This window comes from Crocuta crocuta, unplaced genomic scaffold (assembly GCF_008692635.1).
Source record: "Crocuta crocuta isolate KB4526 unplaced genomic scaffold, BGI_CrCroc_1.0 scaffold343, whole genome shotgun sequence".
NCBI lineage: Eukaryota > Metazoa > Chordata > Mammalia > Carnivora > Hyaenidae > Crocuta > Crocuta crocuta.
Genome location: NW_027532679.1, coordinates 1,229,580 through 1,246,437, shown reverse-complemented (window position 1 = coordinate 1,246,437; position 16,858 = coordinate 1,229,580). Strand labels below are relative to the sequence as shown.

Below are 16,858 nucleotides of genomic sequence, written 5' to 3'. Positions count from 1 at the left end.
TCTGTGAAGACAGCTCACAGCCTAGAGGTTGCTTTACATTCTCTCTCTCTCTCTCTCTCTCTCTCTCTCTCTCATTCTCTCCCTCCCCTGCTCATGTTCTGTCTGTCTCAAAAATAAATAAACATTAAAAAAAATAATACACCAATATGACAGAAAGGAAGGAAGAAGAAAGGATGAAGTAGGAGAGGTAGAGAGACAGAGTGACAGAAAGGAAAGATCAACTCAGGATTCTGATGGTTTCCTTTGGATGGAGGGAAGGAGATCAGAATAGTGGAGAATCTCATGGGTAAATATGTTATTATAGGTATTCTAATTTCCTAACTATTACCAGCATAGAGTATTTTTTGATCTGAGAATTATGATTATTCTAATTCTGTGCACCTGGGTTTTTAGGGGAAACAGTGTAAGGAAGATCTTAAGAGACAGAAGAAATACATTTTTGAAAGACTTTTTTCCCCTATCTATCCCCTCCCTCTACCACTGCCCATGGATGAAAGCTGTGTGTGCATGTATGTGTATTTGTACATACATCTGTACACTTTTTAGTAAGGAGAGGAAGGAAGTCAGAAGAGTAGTGTGGGGTCAGAGAAGTCACAAGGTACATATCAGGGCATTTTAGGCCATAAGGGCTTGAGCTTTTGTCCTAAATGCCACATGGAGGCACAGAAGGCATTTCAGCACAAAAGTGACATGATGGTATTTAGATTGTAAAGAGTCACCTTGGCTTCAGAATGAAGAATGGATTGGGGGACAGAAAAGCAGTAGGAATGGGAGCAGAGAAAGGATGTAAGAAGTTCTTGTACTTCACCTGGTAAGGGAGGTCATGGTACCTAAGAGCAGTAATGGGGAAGGGTGAATGAATCTAAGAGAATGTTTAGAAACAGAAACCATGTCTTTCTAAATTTTCCATTTTTTCTTTTCTGGGAGACAAAAAGAACCAAAGGCATTCATCTATAATTTTCTATTCATCATGTCAAATGATCAATTTATACACTCATCATTAGAGTCGAACAGAGCTGTTCAGTTAGGGGCAGCTGCGTTTTATCAAGAAGCCCTCACAAAAGAAGTGCTCTTTGGAAACCTAGGCTAGCAATGCCCACAGTTGCTACCCATCATGCTCCAGTGGAAATTGGGGAATATCTGATTCATGTACTCATAGAAAGGAAAATGAGTGGCTCCCCCACAACTCTCCCTCCAAGTTTATGACTTAGAAATCTAGACGATAGGAATTGACACACAAAAAAGGATCTAAAATAATCAGAAATTTTGATCATCATGTCCCATGTAGGAAGGCGAGCCTCATCATTCCTACTTTCAGCCAGAATGCCTGGAACGCCTAACAATTTTAATTTTCTATTCAGGTTTTTGTGACAATTAAATCAGACCTTGATGAATTTGGAAGAAAAAACCCCAGCAAAGTGATTATGGGTACTAATTAGGAAGCAAAATAGTGGCTTTGATGAATCTGTGCTTGGTTTGTCCCTTAATTAATTGACTGGCTGCTATTATGCTTGGTGGCTGATTGGTTGAAAGAGTCCACCAGCCAATACAGTCAGGATCTTATATTCTGAAGAACCTTCTAAGGATGAAGAGTGAGTAGGAAATGGGGATATGAAAGGCATGCATTCACTCATTCACTCATTCATTCATTCATTCATTCATTCATTCAATTTACTGTTGGATGCAGAGGGATTTTTTCTGAGCAAGGTTCTGAGTATATGTCTTCATCCAAGTACAAGGTAACCTACATAACTCTGAGGAAATTTGCTTTAGAAGTAATGAATGACTTGTTCACTTTGCTAGATGAAAAAGGGCCTCTGGTAGTCCTCATGGACTGTTTTAAACACTTACTGTGCCACATATTTACTCATGAGTATGGAATTACCATGTGAAGTGCCAGAACTGGGTTGGGACATCTTCCCTGTCTTTGTGTCTAGGGAAGCGGCTCTGGCTGTCCATCTACCACATTACTAGGATAAGTCTCAGCAAAAGATAGAATGCAGGGTGGCATTTCCCTGGTTCAATCCTCTAGTTTTTTGGTAACCTTACCTCTTTTCCTCCTTCAAAATCTTGCGACATTGATCCAGATAGCAGATGGCAGCAACCAACTCAAGTTTTTTCCCCTGCTGCTTAAAAAGCACACCCTTCTTCCTTGGTACTAGCAAAGCGAGTGTATAGCATGTTTAGACTGATCAAAGAATAATTTTCTAGAGATCATTCTGAAGAAATCGTAGATCTGACTCAAACCAAGAAACTGTTGGGCTCACTCATGTCAGGGATCCTACATCATGTCAGCTCACCATCCAAGCTCCAGCCTCTGAATTCTATTTTGACACTTGCATCCTGTGCCCAAATATGACACCCACTCTTGATTCTGCAGCAGGTGGTAAGAGCAAAGGAGAGGCTGGCCGTCCATATCCATGCTGTGCCCAATCCTACTGATGCAGAGGAAATTCCTATTTTACTAATTACAATTATATAAGAGCAATGAATATCTACATGTGTAAATGATAATGGAATTATGAATATTACTTTTATTTTTCAACAAACCCACACTGGTTGGGGTAAGAGTGGATAGGGGTGCCTAAGTGGCTCAGTCAGTTAAGTGCATGATGCTTGGTTCAGGTTAGGTCATGATCTCATGGTTTGTGAGTTCAAGCCCCATGTTGGTCTCTATGCTGACAGCATGGAGCCAGCTCGGGATTGTCTCCCTCTCTCTTTGCCCCTCCCCCACTTGCACTGTCTCTTTCTCTCAAAATAAATAAATAAAATTTAAGAAAAAAAAAGACTGGCAAGAAACCTAGGCAATTACAGGGCCAAACCTCTGACTTCTTACGTTCTATGAATGGAATGTTATGCAAAGTTTACAATTGCTGTGACTTTCAGAATGGAAAAGAATCACCAACAGCCTATTTGGAGGCAGAGCGCAGGAACCTGAAGGCAACCTTCTTGTCATGCCTGAGAATGTCCTACACTCCTATCAGAGATCGGATAGCTTCTTCAGCAGGAATGGGCTTGCTAGATGGGGCAACACCCGTGTCTGCTAAAGGACATAGTGGTTCCCTATGAGAACATTTGTCCAAAGTGATGCTGTGGGAGTCATACTTCAGAGAAAAAAGACAAAAAAATGTCTTTCTGTGTTTTCTTTGAATGGCCTACTTGCTGACATGGCCTCAGCCCGCACAGAAATGGAGCGGGCACTGATGTGGGAGGTCCTACCCAATCTGCTTCTCCAGGCTCCTGCTTTTCATCAGCATCATGTGCAATGTCACTATGACCCTGACAAGCAGGGAGGAAGAGTGGTGAACATTTTATAATCTGGCTTGCTTTAAAACCATTTCTAGGTGGAAATCTGAGCTGTTGGGGGTTGTCAAACACCTAGCTCTGGCTGAAGAACCCCCCTCACCATTTGACACAATTTCAGGATCATTTTCTCAGATGTCATATTTCCTTCCTTTGAGGATTCATACCTCATCCCTTTGCACAATCATATGACACAAAGTTTTACCCCATGTTATTGCATTTTGCATTCTTGCCTTACTCCTCTCTATTAGTATATAAACACCCAGAAGGCAGCATCCATCTGTTACTAATCTAAAGACCTGAATCTGGTTCCATGTATCCAATGGGAGTTTAAAAGAGAGAACACAGATTTTGCTCTTAGATCCACCTGAATTAGAGCTCAAGATTCTGTATATACTAGCAGCTCTATGACCTGGGAGAAGGTGCCTGTCTGCCTGGAGCCTCAGTTTCCTTAGCTATAAGATGGCAATAAGAGCACCCTGTTTTATAGGGCTTTCGACAGTATTAAATGAAATGATGTACAAACAATCTAGCACAGTCACTGCATAAGACAAGTGCTCAGTAAGTGGGAGTTATTAAACTTATTGTGAAATTAAGCCCAATCTAGTCTCTCTCTGTCTTTTTAACTGGGAGCTGCTTCCAGTTAGAGGTAAGAATTTTTCCCATTTCCATGGTACCTAATGTTGAGCTTGGTCTAAGTAAGTGCTCAGTGTCTCTGGTAAGAAGTGTGCATTCCAGATGTCTGACTTGCAAACTTGTGTCCTTCTGATGCTTGTACAACTGGAGAATCTTTGATTCCACTGCTAATAGCAGAAATGAGAAAGCTACTTGTCTGGGTAGCAAGGGCAGGGGTGGTGTTTGCAGGCCTCTGGAGCAAGAACCAGAGACTACTTCCATCATTCACTAGCATGAGATTACTGCTTCCGTTTTCTATTTGCTACATCTCCCTCACCCCTTTTTGTTCTTAAAAAACAGAGAAGAAGTGAAATGGGAAGAAAAAAAACAAGTATTATATTGAAATGCTAATCTCATTTTATTAAATGAATTGTGGAGGCTGAGATAGTGATCTGTATCCTCAAAGAATAATTTCTTTAAATACCTTGGGCTCAATATTCCCTTCTGGACAAATTTTTATCTTTCTTCTTTAAAAAAAAAGCATTAAATTATGTTAAAGAGCCCCAATTAAGCCTGACTTTCAGAGCATCCAAGCTTAGGGGGATATACTTGATGGTAAGGGTGAAGTACAAATGCACCCTGAAATCTCACTTAAAAACAGCTCTGCCCTGCCTTCTCTGGCTGACTTACATCACCTGAAGCAACTCCCTGAAGCTGAGCAGTGCTTATTTAAGGAAACAGCAAATAAACACACCATTTCAGGTCAAGTCCATTACAAAGTTGGTCAGGGCACCTGCAAGCTTCTCTCAGAGGCTTTGGCCCCAGAGCGTCCATATTTATTGGGAGCAAGCCTCTATCTTAAAAGAGCATCCATTTTCATTCTCCAGGGAGGACAGCCGCTGATCCAAGTCACTTTCCTTATAATGAGGCTGGGGTTGAGTTCCTGCAGGTGTTCAAGGCCAGGTCTGTGCCTATGGGTTTGTACTTGAACTTGGGGAAGTCAGATTCAAAGTTATTTTTAATTACCGTTTTTTTTAAAGACACTTTAACCTAGAATGAAAGGGTTGGGAGTATGGAAGAAAATAGGTGCTCCCAGAGGAGAGGGAAGCCAGGGAGGGAATTAAACAAAGCAGGTGATCTCACAAGAGCTGGAGGAGGCTAGACCAAATGAAAGGGAAGCTGCAGTGTTTCTAAAGGCACAGAATTTCTTATCCCAGCATAGGAAGGTCTCTAGAAAATGTTGGGCAGGGGGGCGCGGAAGAGGAAAAAAGAGAGGCAGAAAGAGCTATTAAGACGATATAAATAATTAACTGTATTCAGAAAGCTTCTAGTCCTTTGGCACCAGAGGAGATACTAAGAAGACAAACCATTCTCTCTGGATGTATGTATATCAGAGAAGGCTCTGAGTTGCCAGAAACTAAGTCTGGTTCATTTAAGCAGAAAGCTATTCATTAGAAGGAAGTTGGGTGGCACCAGGAAGGCTGGACAACAGACTCCACAGCTAACTGGTCAGAAGGAACACCCAAATTCACACAGCAGATGTGTGAATACCCCACTTGCTGTCACGATCAGGCCAGTCACTGGAGAGTGAGTCCAGTGCTCACAAGGGCTCTCCCTGAGAACACAACCTCGTTCCAACCAGCCCCATCACCAGCGAGGAGCTTCAGGCCACTAGCTCTTATTCGCAGTCTGGGGGAGTATACATTAACACTTAGCTCATGTGCCAGTACCCTCACTGGAGCCGGAAAATTAACTTTCTGGTGTCTTCAGCCTCTCCAGTCAGGGCTGAGCCCTGTGTTTGGCAAAGTCCTCAAACAGAGGGAGATAGTTCTGAGAGGAAAGCAAAAGTATGACAAAAATTTACTACATGATGGAAACTCCTTGGAGTTTCTAAAAAAAATTAAGAAAAACAGGATACCAAGGCCCTGAGAAATAACCACCAGGTGCCATAGCCACAACCGGACATGGTGAGGATAAGCACGTGTTCTGGAGACAGAGAAACTTAAGTGCGTTCCTGGTTTTATGACCTCTTAGCTCTATCATCTTGGGAAAGACCTTTTAACCACTTCAAGCCTGTTTCCTCATCTGCAAAACGGTGCTAACAATACTTTGGAACATTGATGCCACGGAATCTGCTGTGGCACCGCTTGTCTTTGCCTGCCTAGAGCTTCTTCCCAGTCCTGTTGTGCTAGCCGGGCCCCTCTTTCACTATGGAGAACGTTTGCAGTGTAATCCAGTGTAATCAACTTGCCCTTATTCACGTAAGTAGATACTACAATCTGCTTCTACTCACAAGACTTCGGGCACCAAATGTGTGGGTTTTCCATATCAAACAATTCTCCAATTTTGGCAGTAACTACACAGAGATAGCACCGACTCCACAGGTTAAAGGCACAGGCCCACAAGACTGTTCCTACTTCAGACACCAGTCGCAAGCAGTGAGTTCCCAGGCTATCCCCACTTTTGTCTGACTTGACTCCAAACTGGGGGATCCTATGACCCCTGCCTCAGGTTTGATAATTTGCTGTAACAGCTCAGAAAACTCAGAGAATAGTTTACCTACCATTATCATTTATTATAAAGGATACTGTAAAAGATATAAATGGACAGCCAGATAAGAACATAAGAATGAGGTCTAGAAGGGTCCTGAACATGAGAGTTTCTGTACCCATGAAGTTTGAACCACACCACCCACCTGGGATGTGGATGCAGTCACCATTTAGAAGTTCTCTGAACCTTTGTCTAGGGTTTTATTTATTATTATTATTATATTATTTTAATGTTTATTTATTTCTGAGAGAAAGAGAGTACAAGTAGGGGACGGGTAGAGCCAGAGGGAGACACAGAATCTGAAACAGTCTCCAGGCTCTGAGCTGTGAGCAGCTCGAACTCACAAACTGTGAGATCATGGCCAGGGCTGAAGTCAGACACTTAACCAACTGAGCCATCCAGTCACCCCTTCTAGGCTTTTAATACAAGTACCATCACATAGGCACTATTGATTAAATCACTGACCGCTGGTGGTTAACTCAATCCCTAGCATTTCTCCTAACCCTGGAGGTCTGGGTTGGGACTGAAAGTTCCAATCTTCTAATCACATGATTGATTCTTCTGGCAAGGAGTCCCCACCTTGAAGCTATCAAAGGGCTTCTAGCCACCAGTTACCTCATTAACATAAGTCCAGGTATGGTTGAAAGAGACTTATAATGAATAAGAAGACCCTCCTCTCACAGCTATCACTCAGTAAATTCCAAGGGTCTTAGTAGAGTAGATGACTTTAGTGATTTTGAGGGTGCACCAACTACAAAGTTATTGGTACTTAATATTACTGAACGTGTATTATGTGCTGGTCCTATACTTTCTGTATGTTATCTCTAATCCTATGAGATAAATATTATTACTCTCCCCTTTTATGCAGTTGAGAAAACTGGCTCTCAGAGAGCTCAAGGGATTTGATCTAAGTTTTGCAGCTATTAAACATGAGCCCAGGACTGTCTGACTTAAAAAACACTTCTATGGATCCTTATGTGCTTTCAATAAACAAATAGTTTGTGTCTGTGTTGCCTCTGAAAAGTTAATGGAAGCCTAAGACCTCAATAGCTTTGAAACATACCTTCATGCTCCAATGGCTTCTGCTATTTTCATACATCAGATGAGGCAAGCGCCTCTTTAGAGCCATATCCCCACATTTTGCTTATTTTTTAATGGAATGCTAATTTTATATGCCTTCTCCATTCTCAGATTTAGACAAGGCACTCAGTTGAGCATCCTTAGTTTTTATCTAGATGTGCCATATCCCAGGTGAAAAATGTGCTGCCTGCAATGTAATTATGTATTCAGAAGAATGTGTATGTCTGCTGGGAGGGTTTATAAATCAATAGCAAATTGTGCAATATACTGTCCATTTTTCTGGTCATAGACATATTTGAGGAAACTCAGCTTGTCAACTGACGGCACACTAATAATGAATTTGAGGTTTGGACAAGAAAGGAGAATAAATCTGAGTTGACATTGGTTGACCAAGAAGACCTCCACAACTTTCTCATCTGTCTGCTCCACCTAAGATGTGAACAAAGTCTAAAATTAGTCCATATCATCACAGGAAGATAAGGCTTAGTTCTTTGGATTTCCAGAACAGCTGTTCATTCTCCATTCAATAACCATTTATGGAATATCTGCACGAGGCCCCAGGGCTGGGGGGGGGTGGTGAGGGAGAACCGCACAAGGGCCCTACTCTCTTAGGAGATAGCATTTAAATGGATGGTGACAGCCAAGTACACAATGCACAGATTGAAAGATTATTTCACATGGTGACGCATGCTATTAAGAAAATAAAGCATGGTAGTGAGATAGAGAGAGACTGGGGTGATGAGGCAGGACGTGTCAGTACATAAGTATTTAGGAAAGGCTGCACCAAGGAGAAAAATCTATAAACTAAGTCCTGGAAGCTGAGAAGTCAGCTATGCACAGATACAAGGGAGAAGACTCCAGGGATAGGGCACAGCATGTGGAAAGGGCACAGTGTGTGCAGAGGAAAAGGGCAGTGTGACTGGAGAGTACAAAGCAGGCAGAGAGAGGAGTATAAATGAGAATAGACAGGTGAGCCAAGGTTTGGTCATGTAGGACCTGGCAGGTCACTGTAAGAAGATTGAATTTTGTTTTAAGCGTAGAATGCAGCCATTGGAGGGATTTTAGCCAGAGAGTGATGTGATCTGATTTATAAGCTTTCTGCCACTCCAGCTAAATTGCATGTACTTACTGCAAATTTAAAGTTCTGGAAGAAAAATTAGCTCTAAGCGAGAGCTGCCTGGGTACAAACTGTATTAAGCTCTATAGATTTTTTTTCCTGGGAGAGTAGGGAAAATTCTTTCCCAATAGCCACATTGTTATAAGGCAAGTGATTTTGGGAAGTGATTTGCAGTATCCAAATTGCCGACAGACTTCTGGAAAATTTACCTGTGATGTTATGGTTAAGAAGAGGGTTTTCTGAATGACTTACTCAGCTTCACTGAAAAGCATCAGGCAGAAAAGGCCTTTCTTTGTAAATGGAGATAAAGATTTTGTCCTCAACCACCCCAGTAACATATCTGTTAAGGGCTATGAATTGTGCTTCCTAAAACAGTTAATGGTCACATTGAATAATCCATCCACATCCATCCAACCAACTGAGAAACCAGTTCTGTATCTTCCTGGTTGTATAATATTAGCCAACTTTTTCTTAACACTGATGAACCTTCGTCTTCTAATCTGGTCTATTAATCTGAATTAATAATGGTACCTTCCTTCTTGAGTTATAATACGAAGAAAATGAGGCAATCCAAGTCATGTGTTAAACCCAGGACAAAGAATAAATATTTACCATTAGGGAGTCTACATTTGAAAGGTGGAGAAGTATCAACCATGGCAGAAAATATTCTACAGGAGAAGGCAAACTGAATCCTAAGGGCAACTCTGCCTTTTAGGAGATCAACACTCAACCCAAGGGTGGATTATCTATGGCCGATGGGTTGAATCACACCCTATTTTCACAGGGCTTGTGAGCTAAGAATGGGTTTTATACTTTTCCATAGTTGAATAACATTTAAAAAAGAATTCGATGGCATGTGAAAACAATATGAAATTGAAATGCCAGTGTAGATATATAGTTTTATTGGAACACAGCCACGTTCACGTGTTTACAGCATCCATGGCTGTTTGCATACAAGACCAGCAGAATGGAGTAGTTGTAGGACAGACAGTAGGCCTGCAAAGCTGAAAATAGTTACTGCCTGGCCCTTTTCAGAAGAAGTTTTCTGACTGCTGTTCTAACCAGCTGAACCGGCTTTACTGTAACTTAATCAACTGCCCTTCTGTTAATATTTCTTCTCCTTACACTCAGGTGTCTTTTGACAAGACTGCAAGCTCCCAGCTGGTGGCTAATTCCTGCCCCCACTCCCTCCAGGATATCTGGCCTGTAGTTAGTGTGCACTCACCCTGGCTAAACTGTAATAGGTGGGTTAGGACTCCATGGCCATACCCCCTGACACGCTGAGGTAAATTGAACAAATGGAAAACTGTGCATTTTCCTACCCAGTTTTTAGTGGAGAAATTCCTTATGAAAAAGCTAACCAGAATCATCAACTAATATCACATTATTATATTTAAATAACTGATATAAGGCATGATTTAAGGAAACACAACCAGAAGTACTTAGAGGTAACTTCTCACGAGGCATAGGGTTTTCCATCAATAATTAATATAATTTTGACTATATACTCACACTTGAGAAGATTTCCATCTCCAGACACAGAAATCTTATATATAAAGTTGTTAAAAACTCTATAGGATTTCTGGACCATTCTCTATCAAAAGCCTTGGCAAGCATTTTCCTTTTAGCCTTTGATCTCCCTGTCAAAAGATGTCTGTCAGTGAGCAAATTATCAGGCAAATGCCCTTCCAAGTTCCTTGCTCTTGATCTGTCTTGCCTTCTCAGAGAGTCAGGATAGATCTCTGCTTTAAAGAGAGAAAATTTGTGTGAAAATGTTGTGCTGTTGGCATATTCGAAACCTGATGAGTCTGTTCGTAATCAGAAGAACTCATTGTCTCTATCAGCCTTTCCTATCCATATTTTTTTCTTGTTAATAAGCCCTCATTTTCTCCTAACACTTTAATGGTATCTCTTGGTCTCTCTTGTTGGGACCTTGGTTATTTTATTTTCCTATTCATAGTGATACTTGGGACTCTACACCTTGTGTACTCTGGCTTGTTTCTTGAGGTAGCCGTTAGAAGGCTTTCTCAGTGGATTCTGCGTCCTTTTTCTCCCAATCTCTCAGGTTTTGTAAGGTTTCCAATGGCTTCAGCTCTTTTCCGTGTGATGTATGGGCGTGAGTGCAAGTACGGAGCTCCTTACTTCTCCGCCATCTTGCCCCCTCTCCTCTCCTAACACTTTAGAGCATACAAAAAAGTACCTCTCAGGGCGCCTGGGTGGCTCAGTCTGTTAAGAGTCTGAGTTCGGCTCAGGTCATGATCTCACAGTTAGTGGGTTTGTGCCCCGCGTCGGGATCTGTGCTGACAGCTCAGAGCCTGGAGCCTATTTCAGATTCTGTGTCTCCCTCTCTCTCTGACACTCCCCTGCTCATGCTGTCTCTCCCTCTCTCTCTCAAAAATAAATAAAACATTTAAAAAATGTAAAAAAAATACCTCTCCCCCCATATGCCAAAATTTATACTGCCTACGTTATATGTATCATTTCTTTTAACTCTTATTCAATACTGTGTGTGTTTTGTCTTCATTTGACAAGCATATAAACTGACACTTGGAGAAAACAAGTCATTTGCCTTGAGACCTGTAGCTCTTAAATGACATACCTGTGATTTGAACCCAGAGCTTCTAACCCCCCCAAAACTGCCCTTAGAGACTACAATCCACTATAGTTATCTTTGCTTTGTCTAGTTTTACTTTGATCGATCATTCAAGATCCCCTTCCCAGAATTAGCCAAGAATAAATAATTTAAATCATACATAATAAAGAGACTTGGTGTTCCTACAAAGAACAAAAAGAATTTAAAAAATTAAATGTTTTTTCCATGAGACTTGCTTTGGGCAGTGGACCACAAACTCTGTGAACCAATAACATATGTTTTATCTAGGATGAGAATGATAGATTTGGGACACTGCTACGGTGTTCTTACTCCTTAAGGATTTAGCAGCCAATGAAAACATTCCGCATCTGTGTTACTGGAACACAATGCAATGAGAAGATATGAATTATCTTCTATATTTATTTCTTACAGTATGTTCAAATCTACTGCAGGAATTTGTACTTCAGAGTCCAACCATTTACCCAACCTGTTCATAATCTGATAAGGAATATAGAAGTAATATCATGGGGCACATGGGTGGCTCAGTCAGTTAAGCATCCGGATCTTGATTTCAGTTCAGGTCATGATCTCACAGTTCATGAGTTCAAACCCTGCATTGGGCTCTGTAGTGACAGCATGGAGTTTGCTGGGGATTCTCTTTCCCCCCCTCTCTCTGCCCCTTCCCCTTTCACCCTCTCTTTCTCAAAATAAATAAATAAACTTAAAAAAGTTTTTAAAGAAGTAATATCATTATTACTGAAAGTTCATTCTACCGTGCTTATGGTATCTTAATGGAATTTTTATTTTTAAGTTACTTCTATTGAAGTATAATTTGCATACAACAAAATGCAACCAATTTAAGAATATATTTTGGTGCATTGTGACACATGTATTTACCTTTGTAAACATCTCAACCAATATAAAAAACCTTTTTATTATTCCACAAAGATCCCTCATGTTCTTCTGCAGTCGACCCCACTGTGAGCCTCACCCCAGGTCACCACTAGTATTAGTTTTAACTGTTGTAGAATTTCATATCAATGGACTCATACAGTATATACTATTTATTTTTCAGATTTCATCACTTGGCACAGTGCCTTTGAGATAAATTTATGTTGTTGTGTGCACTGGTAATTTATCCCCTTTATTAGTAGGTGCTGGTCTAAATTATGGATATGCCACAATTTGTTTATCCATCCACCTGCAGTGTCCACGTTGGCTGTTTGCATTTTGGGGCTATTGCAAACGAAGCTATAAATTAGTATACAAATCTCTGGATGGGCATGAATTTTGATTTCTCTGTATGAATATCTTGGAGTACAATATGTGGATTATCTGGTGTGTCAGTTTTGTAAGAAACTTCCCCAGAGTCCTTCAAGGTGGGTACCATCTTATGTTCCCACCAGAAATGTGTGAAAATCCTAATGTCTTGATCATAAGTATCTGGGAGTAGATTTTAACTTCATGATAATATTGGCCTTTTTCCTTGGAAAAATGACTTTTGAACCGGGAGATAAACTGTCTCCAGTAGGCCAATTTAGGTGATGTTGCAAAGATAAATAATATCAATTGTTTCAAACTTGATTTCACTGGTTAACTTTCAAGAAGGAATGCTCACAGGTTTTCAAAGAATAGGACTCAAAATTCAGTCTGTGAAAACTAAATTGACTTGGGTTTTCTGTTGCTTAGGGACGGGGCTTGAATAAGTAACTACTCTTTGGGGATTGGCCATTGAACTGTAGCCACTTGGGATTACTAATGACTTGAAAATGTGACCCACCTCAAAGCACCATATGATGTCTGCAGTCCGCCTTAATTGGGTATTCTGGCCAGGCCTAACTACTTCTAGGGCATCAGGAACACATGGGAACTGTTGTATCAGAAGAGAAGCAGATTGGAAACTGAGGACGAGGCTCAGGAAACCCAGTCTGTACCCACACCAGCACTCTCCATTCTGCTCTCACATGGAGCAAGGGAGTGAGGGTCATCCTGTGTCAAACTTCCACTGTCCCCACTGAACTCAGTGAGAGTCAGTCAGGAACTGAGCAGGGATTAGAAAGTTCGCTATCAATAGTGTGGAACAGAAAGGATTTTGATTTAATAGCCAAGAGTCATTAGTTAACCAAATTAAACTGAGTACTCTAAAATGCTGGCAGATCCAGAATCACAAGGGAGTGGTATAGGGGGGAGCCCAGTGGAGAGCACCTAATTTTAGACAGAGTGATCAAATAATGAAAATGCAAAGATAATGCCATGTCTTAAATCTAATATATGAGAACACTGCTGTGTATACAATTCTTTGTCTTGTTGCTTGCTAAAAGTAGTTTTTTTCTCAAAACATGATTTTAGTTTTAATATATGTAGGTAGGCATCGATATAAAGCATATGGTTATGTGTGAAAAAGTGAAGTAACAGCTCCTGATTTATGAAGCATGGATATGGAAGGCAGATGTAGAGTTCTTTGAAAAGAATAGCATTTATTAGTGGCCTTCTCACGTGATAGCTACAGATTCCCGCAGCTTAAAAAGGAAGAAAAACCAATGTGAAATTGTATGGAGTCGTAGGATAGCACTGTTAGAAACAGATGTACAGAAAGAACTTTCATAGTGATTAATACCTAACTTTTAAAGTATTTTCTGTCATGCTAAATCCTTTAAGTATGCTGTCTTAATCAATTTCTACAACAAATTCATGAAATATGTAGTTTTCAGCCCATTTTATAGATAAAGAAATGGAGCCACACAGAGGCTTGCCCACATTTACAAACCTGAAAAAGGATGAACTTGCCAAATCACAGAATTAGCAGAAGTAAAGCTACAGTATCTATGTTTGGCCCTGGCAAAGAGTAGCCTTGTCTGAGGGCAGATAAGGATCAATTCCTGAAACTGAGGAGAGAAACACTAACATGATGGAGCACAGGTTAGCAGAGGCCCCTATGGAAAATGGCTAGCTACTTATATACAGGCAATCTTTACATGTATGTAATACTTCATGACAAATAAGGTATTTCACATATAGGATCTCATTTAATCCCCACAACACTGTGAAGGGCACGGCAGGGCGTGAATAGTCATCATTGCTATTTCACAGGAAAGATAACGAGGTTCAAAGTTAGCAAACAACTTGCCGTAATTCCACAACCAGATTGGGAAGCCACAACTAGAGCCCTTGTTTTCTCACTCCAGTTTCTGGTTTTCAGTTTTAACTCTTCTTCCTCCACATGGTGGGTGAACTGGGTGACAAAAATGTAACTTTATAAAACTTCACCAAGATTCCCTGGACTAGACTACTGTGATTTAATGATAATGATAAAAATAACATCAGCAGAAGCATTTATTGAAAACTGTTGCCAGATACCGTGCTAAATATTTTACATAAATCCCCTCCTGAACCCTCTTCTCATAAGCCTATGAAGTAGGAACTATTATTATACCCATTTCACAATGGAGGAAATTGAGTTAAAGTGATGGTTAGTGGACCACAGCCAAGGCCTGACTCCTTCCAGAGCCCCAGCATTAATCAACGCAATATACTGCCTCCTACTGTAGATTCAGTTTCTTAGATAAAGGTGGACCGTCTCCAACTTGATGAGACTTGGAATTGTAACAAAGAGGCTGGAACACGAGCCCTCATTGTGAATGTTCAGATCAAACTTCTACATCACCACTAACGTGAATCCATTGTCATAGCAACAGACACATCAAATATTCCAGCTCAAGTTCACGGAAGCTACATTCTCAAACCATCCACAAGAGCACTTGCCTATACTCAGGGTCATCATTCCAGATTTCGTGTAATTTTTTTTAAAAATTTCATTTGGCCCACCTTTTAATTTAAACGGAAAGCTCAAGAAGCAGAGAAGGCATTCATGAGAGAAATGAAGACACAAAGCCACTCAGCATAAGAGATCCAAGGTAAAAGAAAGTTTCACAACATGTGGGGCCATTTTCCTGATATGGAAACCTTTCATTTTATATCTTTTTATCACCTACTACTAAATTCTACCCTGATTTCCAGTCAGCCCTACAATAGAGAATTCCAAGTTTCCTGTAAGAAATATGAGTTCTGTTTCAATTTAATTTTCTCCAGGTGAACTCATTTTACCTGCTGAATCTATAAGCTAATGGTAAAAAATATATTACCCAAGGGACATACTTACAGTAAAATAATTATTCATAGTTTATCTAAAATTCTAATCTAATTTGGCACCTAGTATTTTTATTTGCTGAGTGTGGCAACCCTGTTTGGAATCAGACTAAACAAATTGCAACTTCTAGGTTTACCATCTACCAGCTGTTTCCTCAGGTCAATTGTTATGAGCCTGTATATGAACATATCCAGTTATTTAAACATGTTCATCTTTTCATTTGTAAAATGGAGTTAATGTCTATATCTGTCTCATAAGTTCATGCTAAGAATTAAAAATTTTAATTCTCGAATGAATAACAAGCACTCAACTTATGTTTGTTACTGATTATTACTACTATTATTACCCATCATCTTTAGAACCACCACATTTCCCCTAAGAATGATAAAAAAGTACTAAACTTCTTTCCAGAAACTCAAATGACATGATGAGTCAATGACACTTGACTAATGATAAATAGCAATTAACTAAATTCAACTCAGTAAACATTGATTAATTTCCTAATATATGCAAGGCACAGAGCTAAGCGCCAGAAGTACAAAAATCATAAGCTGTCAGAGAGAAAAGGAAACTTAAAAGACGATCTCATTCAGTGCCCCTTACTTTACAGATAAGGAAACGAGTCCGCGTAGGTGGCGTGATCTGCCCAGCATCATGAGGCAAGATGGGAGCAAAGCAGGACCAAAGGCCATCTTCCTGACTCTGAATCCACAAGACTTTTTATTCACCTTACTTGCCTTGTGCAGAAACAGCCCCTGTCCTCTGAAGCATATGCTCTGGTAGTGAAATACCAAAAAGATGCAACCACTATTTTTTGTTTGTTTGTTTTTGTTTTGTTGTGGGTCCACTAAAGTAGAGTCAATTTCACCTAATAATTGATCCTCACAAAAAACTATTGAGTTAACAAAAAAACGAGAAAGCAAGCAAGCAAGCAAGCAGGCATTATTCTTTTCCTTCATTATTCTTAAGAAAACAGAATCCCCTAGAAGTCAATTGATTGACATAAGATTTTAAGGCAAGTTCAAGTCAGAGTTTAAAGTAAATGCTATGGACACCTGATTGGCTCAGTCACTTAAGTGTCCAACTTCGGTTCAAGTCATGATCTCACGTTCATGGGTTCAAGTCACGCTTCAGGCTCTGTGCTGACAGCTAGCTCAGAGCCTGGAGCCTGTTTCAAATTCTGTGTCTCCCTCTCTCTCTGACCCTCCCATGCTCACACTGCCTCTCTCTCTCAGATATAAATAAAACATTAAAAAAATTAAAGTAGATGCTAGACCAAAGTGGCTTCTTCCACTGAAGCTGGCTGCCCCTACCCATGAAACAGAACTGAAACATTGTGTGAAACAAAGTGAGCCAAGCAGGTGTTTCTTAATGAAGACATCTTTACACAAAACTGCAAAGAAAATTAGAGTGAGTCTGGAGACGAAACAGAGGGAAATAACCAACAAGGTTA

The 16,858-nt window shown here is 40.3% G+C and overlaps 1 long non-coding RNA gene across 1 annotated transcript; it reads left to right on the top strand.

The window, feature by feature from the left end:
• The first annotated feature begins 14,957 nt into the window (after positions 1 to 14,957).
• On the top strand, positions 14,958 to 16,215 carry LOC144245410 (uncharacterized). Its single transcript, XR_013339251.1, has 2 exons — positions 14,958 to 15,172; positions 16,016 to 16,215. It is a non-coding gene; the product is annotated as an uncharacterized LOC144245410 (long non-coding RNA).
• Positions 16,216 to 16,858: the final 643 nt, after the last annotated feature.